Below are 13,247 nucleotides of genomic sequence, written 5' to 3' on the forward strand. Positions count from 1 at the left end.
ATTTTTCTTTAGCCTTGCTTCCATTATTAGCCGAAACGTCAGAATTGCCTCTCTCGTGCCTTTACTTTTCCTAAAGCCAAACTGATCGTCACCTAGCGCATTCTCAATTTTCTTTTCAATTCTTCTGTATGTTATTCTTGTAAGCAACTTCGATGCATGAGCTGTTAAGCTGATTGTACGATAATTCTCGCACTTGTCAGCTATTGCCGTCTTCGGAATTGTGTGGATGATGCTTTTCCGAAAGTCGGATGGTATGTCGCCAGACTCATATATTCTACACACCAACGTGAATAGTCGTTTTGTTGCCACTTCCCCTAATGATTTTAGAAATTCTGGTGGAATGTTATCTATCCCTTTTGCCTTATTTGACCGTAAGTCCTCCAAAGCTCTTTTAAATTCCGATTCTAATACTGGATCCCCTATCTCTTCTCAATCGACTCCTGTTTCTTTTTCTATCACATCAGACAAATCTTCACCCTCATAGAGGCTTTCAATGTATTCTTTCCACCTACCTGCTCTCTCCTCTGCATTTAACAGTGGAATTCCCGTTGCACTCTTAATGTTATCACTGTTGCTTTTAATGTCACCAAAGGTTGTTTCGACTTTGCTGTATGCTGAGTCTGTCCTTCCGACACTCGTATCTTTTTCGATGTCTTCACATTTTTCCTTCAGCCATTTCGTCTTAGCTTCCCTGCACTTCCTATTTTATTTCATTCCTCAGCGACTTGTATTTCTGTATTCCTGATTTTCCCGGAACATGTTTGTACTTCCTCCTTTCGTCAATCAACTGAAGTATTTCTTCTGTTACCCATGGTTTCTTCGCAGCTACCTTCTTTGTACCTATGTTTTCCTTCCCAACTTCCGTGATGGCCCTTTTTAGAGATGTCCATTCCTCTTCAACTGTGCTGCCTACTGCGCTATTCCTTATTGCTGTATCTATAGAGTTGGAGAACTTCAAACGTATCTCGTCATTCCTTAGAACTTCCGTATCCCACTTCTTTGCGTATTGATTCTTCCTGACTACTGTCTTGAACTTCAGCCTACTCTTCATCACTACTATATTGTGATCTGAGTCTATATCTGCTCCTGGGTACGCCTTACAATCCAATATCTGATTTCGGAATCTCTGTCTGACCATGATGTAATCTAATTGAAATCTTCCCGTATCTCTCGGCCTTTTCCTAGTATACCTCTTCTTCTTGTGTTTCTTGAACAGGGTATTCGCTATTATTAGCTGAAACTTGTTACAGAACTCAATTAGTCTTTCTCCTCTTTCATTCCTTGTCCCAACCCCATATTCTCCTGTAACCTTTTCTTCTACTCCTTCCCCTACAACTGCATTCCAGTCGCCCATGACTATTAGATTTTCGTCCCCCTTTACATACTGCATTATCCTTTCAATATCCTCATACACTTTCTCTATCTGTTCATCTTCAGCTTGCGACGTCGGCATGTACACCTGAACTATCGTTGTCGGGGTTGGTCTGCTGTCTATTCTGATTAGAACAACCCGATCACTGAACTATTCACAGTAACACACCCTCTGCCCTACCTTCCTATTCATAACGAATCCTACACCTGTTATACCATTTTCTGCTGCTGTTGATATTACGCGATACTCATCTGACCAGAAATACTTGTCTTCCTTCCACTTCACTTCACTGACCCCTACTATATCTAGATTGAGCCTTTGCATTTCCCTTTCCGGATTTTCTAGTCTCCCTACCACGTTCAAGCTTCTGACATTCCACGCCCCGACTCGTAGAACGTTATCCTTTCATTGATTATTCAATCTTTTTCTCATGGTAACCGCCCCTCTTGGCAGTCCCCTCCCGGAGATCCGGATTTGGGACTATTCCGGAATCTTTTGCCAATGGAGAGATCATCATGACACTTCTTGAACTACATGCCACATGTCCTGTGGATACACGTTACGTGTCTTTAATGCAGTGGTTTCCATTGCCTTCTGCATCATTGCTGATTCTTCCGCCTTTAGGGGCAATTTCCACCCCTAGGACAAGAGAGTGCCCTGAACCTCTATCCGCTCCTCCGCCCTCTTTGACAATGGCTGCATGAAAATTGTTAAGAAATAGGAAACGAAATGATTGCCGGAAGTACAGACTAAGCAAATAGGAGAGTCAGAACAACCTTCGGTGACCTTAAAAGCAAGGGTGATAACTTAAAGAGTGCAACGGGAATCCTCTGCTAAATGCAGAGGTGAATGCGGATAGGTGGAAAGAATACATTGAAAGCGTCTATGAACGGGGAGATTTGTATGGTGTGATAGAAGAGGAAAGAGGAGTCGATTTAGAAGAGACAGGGGATTCAGTACTAGAATAAGAATTTAAAAGAGCTTTGGTTTGCTCAATATCTAATAAGGCAGAAGGGATAAATAACATTCCCTTACAATTTCTAAAATCATTAGGGGAAGTGGAAATAAAACGACTATTCACGTTGGTGTGTAGAATGTATGAGTCAGGCTACATGCCATCTGACTTTCGGAAAAATATCATCCACACAATTCCGAAGAATGCAAGAGTTGACAAGAGCGAGAATTATGGCATACTCAGCTCAACAGCTCACGCTTCCAAGTTGTTGACAAGAATGATATACAGAAGAATAGAAAAGAAAATTTAAGATATGCTAGATGACGATGAGTTTGGTTTTAGAAAAGGTAAATACACGAGAAAGGCAATTCTGACATTGTGGTTGATGATGGAAGCTAGACTAAAGAAAAATCAGGACACGTTCATAGGATTTGTCGACCTGGAAAAAGTCTTCGACAGTATAAAATGGTGGAGGATGTTTGAAATTCTGACGAAAACAGGGGTAAACTATAGGGAGAGACGGGTGACATGCAATATATACGAGAACCAATAGGGGATAATCACAGTGGACGACCAAGAACGAAGAGCTCGGATTTGAAAGGATGTAAGGCAGGGATGTAGTCACCCCCCCCTCCCCCCTCTACTATTCATTCGAAGAAGCAATGATGGAAATAAATCAAAGATTTAAAATTCAAAGTGAAAGGATATCGATGATGCAATTCGCTAATGACTTTGCTATCCTGAGTGAAAGTGAAGAAGAATTACTTGATCTGCTGTATGGAAAGATCAATCAAATGAGTACAGAATATGGATTGAGAGTAAATTGAAGAAAGATGAAAGTAATGAGAAGTAGAAGAAGTGAGAACAGCGAGAAACTTAACATCAGGATTGATGGTCACTAAGTAGATGAAGCTTAGGAACTCAGCTACTTAGGCAGTAAAATAACCAATGATGGACGGAGCACCTGTGTGTGTGTGTGTGTGTGTATGTAGTGAGTGAAGTGTTATGAAACAATGTGTGTATAGTGTGTGCAGTGACTGATAGTGAAATATGAGTTAATAGTGTGGCATTACATTATTTAATGAGTTATTTGTAAATAAATTATTGTATACCAGGAGTAAAATCTAATGATTGTCTCTAACTAGAAGTCTGTAAATATATGTGTATACGAATTAGATTATTGTAAATTGATCTAAGCTTGTAAATACTTTGACATGTCCTATATCCTTGTAAAAAGAGATCTATGGATGAATAAAACTACTACTACTACTACTAGGAGGACATCAAAAGCAGACTAGCACTGGCAATCTGGGCATTCCTGACCAAGAGAAGTCTACTAGTATCAAACATAGGCCTTAATTTGAGGAAGAAGTTTCTGAGAACGTACATCTGGAATACAGCATTGTGTGGTAGTGAAACATGGGCTGTGGGAAAACGCAAACAGAAAAGAGTCAGATCATTTGAGATGTGGTGCTACAGACGAATGTTGAAAATTAGGTGGTCTGAAAAGTAAGGAATGAGGAGGTTCTGCTCGGAGTCGGTGAGCAAAGAAATATGTGGAAAAACCTGGTAAGTAGAAGGGACAGTACGATAAGACATATGTTAAGACTTCATGGAGAGACTTCCATGGCACTAGAGGGAGCTGTAGAGAGCAAAAACTGTTGAGGAAAACAGAGACTGGAATACATCCAGCAAATAACTGAGAATGTAAGTAGCAAGTGCTACTCTGAAATGAAGAGGTTGGCACAGGAGAGGAATTCGTGGCGGGCTGCATGAAACCAGTCAGGAGACGGATGACCCAAACAAAAGAAAATGTGATGAATCAGTCTTTCCGACAATACTTTGTTTTTTCGGTTTCTTCCATTTTTTCATGCAGCCATTTTGTCTTAGTTTCCATCCGCTTACTATTTATTTCATATCTTCGCGACTTGCGTTTCTGTATTTACGAATTTCCATAAACATTTTTGTGCTTCCTTCTTTCATCGATAAACTGAATTACTTTTTCCTTTCAGCTATGGTTTCTTGGCAATTACCGTCATTGTACCTTTGTTTTTCTTACTTACTTCTGTGATTGCACTTTTCCTCTTTAACTGTACACCCTACTCAACTTTCCTTACAGCAGTATCTACAACCTTAGAGCATTTCAAGCTTACCTCATCTTTCCTTAGTACTTCTGTATCCAACTTCTTTGAGCACTGATTCTTCCTGACTAACCTCTTAAACTTCAGCCTACTCTTCATGATTACCACATTGCGATCTGAGTCTACATCGCTTCTGGGAACGCCTTTCAATTTAGTATCTGATTTCGGAATCTCTGTCTGACCTTCATTTAACCTAACTGAAATCTTCCCTTATCACCCGGCGTTTTCCAGGTATACTCCTCCTGTTGTGATTCTTGAACAGAGTACTTGCTACTACTAGCTAAAATTTATTTTCGAATTGTACTAGCCATTCTCCTCTCTCATTCCTTGTCCCAAGCCCATATTCTTTGTAACAATTTCTTCTACTCCTTCCCCTAAAACTGCATTCCAATCATCCATAACTATTAGATTTTCATCTCTTTTTACGTAACGCATTACCCTTTCATTATCCTTATGTATTTACTCTATCTTTTCATCTTCATCTTGCGACGTTGACATGTACACCTGAACTCTCAATTCTGAACTGTTCACATTAACACACTCTCTGCACTACCTTCCTATCCATAACGAATCCTACTCCTGTTATACCATTTTCTGATTCTGTTGATATTGTCCTATACTCATCTTACCATAAATGCTTGTCCTCTTTCTATTTCACTTCACTCACCCTTACTATATCTGAATTGAGCCTTTGCATTTGCCTTTTCAGATTATCTAGCTTCTCTAATACGTTCTTAAGCTTCTGACATTCCACGCCCCAGCTCGTAGAACGTTATACTTTCGTTGGTTATTCGGCAATCCCCTCTCGGAGATCAGAATGGGGGAATATTCCGCAGTTTTTTACCAGTGAAGAAATCATCATGACATTGTTTCAGTTGCAGGCCATGTGTTCTGAGACTGTAGGGTATGTGTTTTTAATGCATTGGTTTCTGTTTCCTTCTGTATTCTCACACCATTGATCATTGTGGATTCTTCTGCTTTTAGGAACAGTTCCCCTCCCCAAGGGCTAGGTAGTACCCTGAAAGTCTTTCGACTCATCCGCCCTCTTTGACAAGTCTGCAGGCAGAATGAGGGTCGGCTCTGATGCAGGAATCCTTCAGCGGCCAATACTGATTATTAATCAAAATTTAAGCAATGGCTCGTTATGAACAAGGACCCATGAAAGTTTTCATTAACAGTCAAAGATGATACTGCTAGACCATAGGTGCAGAATACCTCCAATATTGAAAATTCTATATTTGTGGGCTTCTTTATGTTGTACGCTGTGACTACATACCTTAAGGAGACATCCCAATTGATACGGTGTGCCTAAACTCTTCCATAAAGTTATACGAATCCTTTCCATTCTTCCACTAGCTTCAGAATGTACAGGACGTATCCTCAGATTTATCACACATAATTGCAAACACCATTCTATGAACAAATCTGACGAGATGTTGGTTCCCTGATCTGTTACAAAAGTCCTAGGTACCACTGGACTCGCATTAGGGAGGACGACGGTTCAATCCCGCGCCTGGTTATCTTGATTTAGGTTTTTCCTGATTTCCCTAAATCGCTCCAGGCAAATGGCGGGATGGTTCCTTTGAAAGGGCACGGCCTATTTCCTTCCCCGTCGTTTCCTAATCCGATGAGACCGATGACCTCGCTGTTTGGTCTCTCCCCCAATACAACCCAACCAACTCAGTCTCAGGTACCCCGACCTTCAGTATACCTAGCGCTTACGTCAGTGTTGCTGCCATCTGGGTTGACATCGCGACCAAGTCCACGTATCCCGAATAAAGGTCTGTAATTGTGAGTGCATATTTGTTCGCTTCAAGTGTTTTGTTGAAAGAGCCTAAGACATAAATCCCAATACACTGAAATGGTGCTAATGCTTCAGGTAACTTCTACAAACAAATCCGTTTTCTGTGCCAACTTTATGCAGCTCTGCACATATTAGTCCATGACTGACCTTCTACTCCTCAATCAGTACCTCTCCGCTAGTCTTCTTCTGTTTGATCTACATACTCCCGACGTGCTTAACATTTTATCAATCAACTTTTTTTGTACTACATCCAGCAGTCCCAAATTACTTTCTCTGCACAGCAACCAATTCTGCATCCAAAACTGTAACTGTTTAGGAAATGTTTATATTCGTCATCAGTCCTGTGTGCAGTGTGTCGCTCTTTAAACTCATTACATTTTTTGTTGCAATACAACTACTTTCTTACTCAGTCCATCTGCATTCCCATGTTTATTTTCAAGTTTCTATGTGACATCGAAATCAAACAGACTCAACCATACAGCCCATCTGTCAACCTATTAGGTGGATGATACAACCCTACCAACCATTTCAGTGTTGCATGGTCCGTTGTCACTCGAAACTAGATTCCACAGAGATGACACCTGAAGTAGGTGATTCATTGGATAAGGCTCAACATTTACTTTTCTGTTATGGAGTAAAAAAATAATGAAGTGATTGTGTGGCATTGTTGGCTGTGAGGCCACATTCAGGAGAATTCGGCCGCCTAGTTGCAAATCTTATTTCACAAGTCTTATTTCTGATGACGCCACACTGGGTGACTTGCTCGTCGGTGATGATGAGATAATGATGAGGACAACATAACACTCAGTCCACGAGCGGAGAAAATCTCCAACGCCGCTGGGAATCGAACCCAGGCCAACGTCATGGTAGGCAAACATGTCACCACTCAGCTAAGCAGGCGGATTGTCGTGGAGTAATTCTTCTCCACTGAGTTCATCTGTTGATGAACAGGGCACCAGATGTTACATGTCCTCACCCCAAAACTGAGTATTTGGTTGGATACATCGCATCTTGCAGAATAAATTCCTTATTGAAATTGGAAAAGACTGAGACTCTTTCAGTTTCTCAAAAGGACGCTAACAATCCTCTTACCATTCATATTTTGAACATTTTCTAAATTTCCTTAATGGGATAGCAATATTTGCATATCTCTTTATTAACCTTCTTTAATAATGTTTGACACTGAAAACCGATTGCAATTCCTTCACTCATTCAGGCAGATGAAATTGACATTCGACTTCAACTGACTTTGTGTCTGTGTTAACACCAACCTCACTAATTACGTTACTGGTATTCCATCTCTGTACTCAGAAATAGACTTTCAGCCCTTAATCTGAGGAAAATCTCCCTTTGATGTTATATGTGCCGCTCCACTTCACTCACAGACGATTAGGTCATCAAGATACACCATGCACTAATGTGATTTTAAAATTCTGAGAGCCCCATCTAGCAGTCTCTGACACATCGCAGAGGCGTTTTTCACCCTGAAGTGCATTCTCCTGAATTCATAATGGTCCCACAGCGAAGATAATGCTGTTTTTGTCAATCCTCTGGAGCCACTTGTAGCTCATGATAGCTGCTTCTCAAGATCATCAAAACAACAAAATTTGCACTGGCCTAAATAGTCTGTTTTTTTGAATCTTCAGCCTTGTCACTGGTTTGATGTGATCCACCAAGAATTCTCTCCTGTGCTAACCTCTTCATCTCAGCGTAGTACTTGCAACCTAAATCATCACTTATTTGCTGAATGTACTCCAATCTCTGTTTCCCTCTACAGTTTATACCTTCTATTGCTCCTCTGCTCTATGGTTCCCGTAATGTTCAACAAATGGTAGGCATCCGTTACAGTTTTGCATTCACATATCGACTAATCGCAACTAAACCCCTTACTTCGTGACCCATCCGTTGATTTTTACTTTTTTTTTCGAACGATGGCAGTTCCTACGCCCCTTGGGCTCTTTCTTCCCTCAATAATCCCATACCCCAGCTGCTGATCAATGAATTCCTCCAGAATCGGCAGCAGGTACCCGAGTGCTCTATATGGTTTGAAGTAAACCACCGATTCATTCCATATTCGTATTCAGTGCTGCGTAATATGTGTTGTAACAGTAGGTCTTCCATCAGTCCTTTATCATTCCGCTTTAGGTGCTTTACTTTCTCTTGTAATACAGTTTCAGCGGCATCAAAGGTGTATCACATGAAACATGTGTAATAACGAAAGAGAAGTTGCATTTGAATCTCAAAACACCTATTACCCAACGACGTAAATAAATTTAAAACTGTAAAGAACGAAATCACGCTGAACTTATTTAATACTGTGTATGAAAAAGTAAATGTAATTGTATGTTGTCTATGTACACTCCTGGAAATTGAAATAAGAACACCGTGAATTCATTGTCCCAGGAAGGGGAAACTTTATTGACACATTCCTGGGGTCAGATACATCACATGATCACACTGACAGAACCACAAGCACATAGACACAGGCAACAGAACATACACAATGTCGGCACTAGTACAGTGTATATCCACCTTTCGCAGCAATGCAGGCTGCTATTCTCCCATGGAGACGATCGTAGAGATGCTGGATGTAGTCCTGTGGAACGGCTTGCCATGCCATTTCCACCTGGTGCCTCAGTTGGACCAGCGTTCGTGCTGGACGTGCAGACCGCGTGAGACGACGCTTCATACAGTCCCAAACATGCTCAATGGGGGACAGATCCGGAGATCTTGCTGGCCAGGGTAGTTGACTTACACCTTCAAGAGCACGTTGGGTGGCACGGGATACATGCGGACGTGCATTGTCCTGTTGGAACAGCAAGTTCCGTTGCCGGTCTAGGAATGGTAGAACGATGGGTTCGATGACGGTTTGGATGTACCATGCACTATTCAGTGTCCCCTAAACGATCGCCAGAGGTGTACGGCCAGTGTAGGAGATCGCTCCCCACACCATGATGCCGGGTGTTGGCCCTGTGTGCCTCGGTCGTATGCAGTCCTGATTGTGGCGCTCACCTGCACGGCGCCAAACACGCATACGACCATCATTGGCACCAAGGCAGAAGCGACTCTCATCGCTGAAGACGACACGTCTCCATTCGTCCCTCCATTCACGACTGTCGCGACACCACTGGAGGCGGGCTGCACGATGTTGGGGCGTGAGCGGAAGACGGCCTAACGGTGTGCGGGACCGTAGCCCAGTTTCATGGAGACGGTTGCGAATGGTCCTCGCCGATACCCCAGGAGCAACAGTGTCCCTAATTTGCTGGGAAGTGGCGGTGCGGTCCCCTACGGCACTGCGTAGGATCCTACGGTCTTGGCGTGCATCCGTGCGTCGCTGCGGTCCGGTCCCAGGTCGACGGGCACGTGCACCTTCCGCCGACCACTGGCGACAACATCGATGTACTGTGGAGACCTCACGCCCCACGTGTTGAGCAATTCGGCGGTACGTCCACCCGGCCTCCCGCATGCCCACTATGCGCCCTTGCTCAAAGTCCGTCAACTGCACATACGGTTCACGTCCACGCTGTCGCGGCATGCTACCAGTGTTAAAGACTGCGATGGAGCTCCGTATGCCACGGCAAACTGGCTGACACTGACGGCGGCGGTGCACAAATGCTGCGCAGCTAGCGCCATTCGACGGCCAACACCGCGGTTCCTGGTGTGTCCGCTGTGCCGTGCGTGTGATCATTGCTTGTACAGCCCTCTCGCAGTGTCCGGAGCAAGTATGGTGGGTCTGACACACCGGTGTCAATGTGTTCTTTTTTCCATTTCCAGGAGTGTATTTTAAATTTAGCAGAGATTAAATTTCAAAGCTCCAGGTTGAATTAATACTAATATCTTTGTTGGTAATATCGACGAGTGGAATTAAATTCTGTCGAATTCCTTAAAAACAGTTCACCGTTTAAATCAAGCGAGAATAGAAGATATTTGTTACCATTGCAGCAATACATCTACGAAGGTGTTTCTGTCGTTTCTCTGGGTAGCATTGTTTTATACTGGGTAATTTCAAAAGTAATCTTTAACAAGCTAGTTGTATGTTATATCCATGGACTGTATTGATACTGAGAAGTGGATTTCTACAAAGAATTAATTCAGTCTGTGCTTACGTATGGCATTTCATTACTACCAGCATACAAATCTAGTCGTTCATACGACTAATTATCAACAAAATTAAAGGGGAGAGGGACGATATACAAAATCATGTCATAGTCCTCACTTACACGAGCCACCGTTTCTACACTGAGTCCGAAATGAACCATGCCCAGGCCAAAATCCATATACAATAATCCCAGCGGTGTGACATCTGCATTCTCCACTACATGCAGTTTATACTGTCGTGACCTTCACTGGCAACTGGCACATGCACTCCTGTGCCGCATAACATCCTGCTATTCTTCTCCCTCGCTACTTTTCCTCTGCACAGTCCATCTCAGCATACGATCCCGTAACATATAATTTTACTGAGAACGCCCATACGTCAACCTTGGGTTTCTTTTGGAGATTAACTCCTGCTCCCTGAAGAAAACATTTTCACTCTGAAAATGGAAGGTCATGTGGTTTCCTCTGCGTTTTATATCTCGTCCTTCGCAAACCATCTGCATTCTCTAAGGAAAAGAGGGAAGAGAGTATATGAGGAACGTAATAATTCTTTTTTCAACCTCATTTTAGGCAGCAAAGTACACGTTGGAAAGACTATCAAACCCTCTTGGAATGGATCAAATTATTTTTATACGATCCAGTTCATCTCTGCCCTCACAGATTTTCAGCAATGGCGAAGTCTCGTATAGAACTAGGACAAACGAGAATTAAAACGCCATTATGTTCTGCAAACCACATCTGCATCATCTTTATTTGGGACTGATACTGCTGGATACACGTTACTACTGCAGGATATAAATGTCTGCCCCTATCATCGTAATATCGCTCCGCATCTAGTCACTCATCAATTCTGTGAAGCATTCCAAGTGCACGAGGATATATCTAGCCTCAAGCTGGCACAAATTACTGCGAAATTATCCGGAGAAAAAAATGGTTCAAATGGCTCTGAGCACTATGGGACTCAACTGCTGTGGTCATTAGTCCCCTAGGACTTAGAACTACTTAAACCTAACTAACCTAAGGACATCACACACATCCATGCCCGAGGCAGGATTCGAACCTGCGAGCGTAGCAGTCGCACGGTTCCGGACTGCGCGCTAGAACCGCGAGACCACCGCGGCCGGCAATCATCCGGAGACAAATGGGAATATAATGGTGAATTATTAAATATATATAGGAAAATAGTGATACGTCGAAATGCATTGCGCCCTGCCAATCACGAATGAAGTTGCATTCAGCTAACACCATTTTTAAACGCATTTTTCTATCATGTGCTGAGATGTAGCCACAATTCCCACAAGACCTCCAGCATTCTCCATTATCTCGGTATCGTCTTATCTATCGTCGCGTAGTGCAATTTGGCCTGAGACTGAATAGCTTGTACACGATTATGCGTTGCTTTAGGATAAACTGAACTCAAGAAGATGTAGGGAAGGCATCTGATCTTTTATCATATATGTCTCTGGGTATCATAAAACGAAGGATGAACTCTCAAACATAGTTATCCAGATTAGTTTTTCAGTGTGTGCAAGCAGGTATACCCTACTGTCAGAACATGTACAATTATGTCTGATGTGATAGACCATTTCAGAAGCAAGTTGCTCCAAGACAACGTTCTATTTCGTGTAAGGTGACCCTAGAAGAATATTAGGTACCAAAGTCTCTCTAAATTTTGCTCATGTAGAACTACAAATCGAAACAGAACGTTAGAGTGCAATATGCCAATTTTTTGTTCTGGTAACAGACTGTTACCTCACTGTCAATAGTTTCTTATGGTTACTTAATTACAAATATATAGTCTTGTGATATTATTATTAGATTAAACTCGGAACTAAGATGAGGACTTCTCATGTCTTTGGTGATGATACGGTATTTTTCAAAAGCCATGACTTTGGCATCAGAACCTTACTCCGTCATGTGGCTAACACTAAAAGATGCAAATTCCTACGCTTCAGTCACTTTCATCACTCTTACTACCAGAAGTGACTCCCTTCTATTCAATGCAAAGTGTAGTCTACTCTGTGAAATTGTTACAGCTTTTGACAAAATTCCCAACTGTCGTAGTGACTACTCTCAATTCACTCAGGTACTAACGTGACAATAAACACGATTGTCTCCGATTATTTGAACAAGCTGCCGGAACAATAGCCTGCAGCCGTTTGAAAAGGAAGTGCAGCGAATCTCGAGCAGCCCGTTTCTGCATCTCCTAGCGCTGAGTCATTTGTGCTAACAGGCTTAAAGTGAAAATGGACAATCGCATTGCTTCAGGCAACTGACCCCATTAAATTATTTCGTCTGTAAATTAAAATATAGGCGTATAAGACAGAAATCATAAATTATTCCAATTTCTTACATATCAAGAAAAGCAATTTCCTTTTGTCCTCAGGAGTTCTTACTTGATGGCCATCGCTAAACAACTCATGCTCCAGAGACACGCAAAGACCTCCCTTAGAGGAAACGAACGCTAGTCGCCATCGAAATGCATTTACACTGTAGATAACGTCCATGGTCTGCATGGTGAGTTTGGTGAGAGTAAAGTTACTGTTGTCTTACGGTTTTTCCACAGTGACATTTATGATTAAAGGACTGAATACTGTGCTGTGCAGATTGATAGAAAAGTGGGAGTCCCATAGATGGTTTCCTGAGGAGCTTTGCCCGAAAGATATTGGTATAATAATTAATGAAGAAGATAATATCTTGCATGTCCTATGTTTGAAATTAATTGTTGCAAAAGGAGTGAGAACATATGGACTGATAATTAGAGTGTTGAAAAGTATCTACACAGAGATGAAGAACTTAGCAATGTGCCAACACTAATGCAAGATTTGTAGTGAGCAACATTAAAGTCATCATTTTTCATAATCTGATTCTAGTCCC

Source organism: Schistocerca gregaria, chromosome 3, assembly GCF_023897955.1.
Source record: "Schistocerca gregaria isolate iqSchGreg1 chromosome 3, iqSchGreg1.2, whole genome shotgun sequence".
In the NCBI taxonomy this organism is placed as follows: Eukaryota; Metazoa; Arthropoda; class Insecta; order Orthoptera; family Acrididae; genus Schistocerca; species Schistocerca gregaria.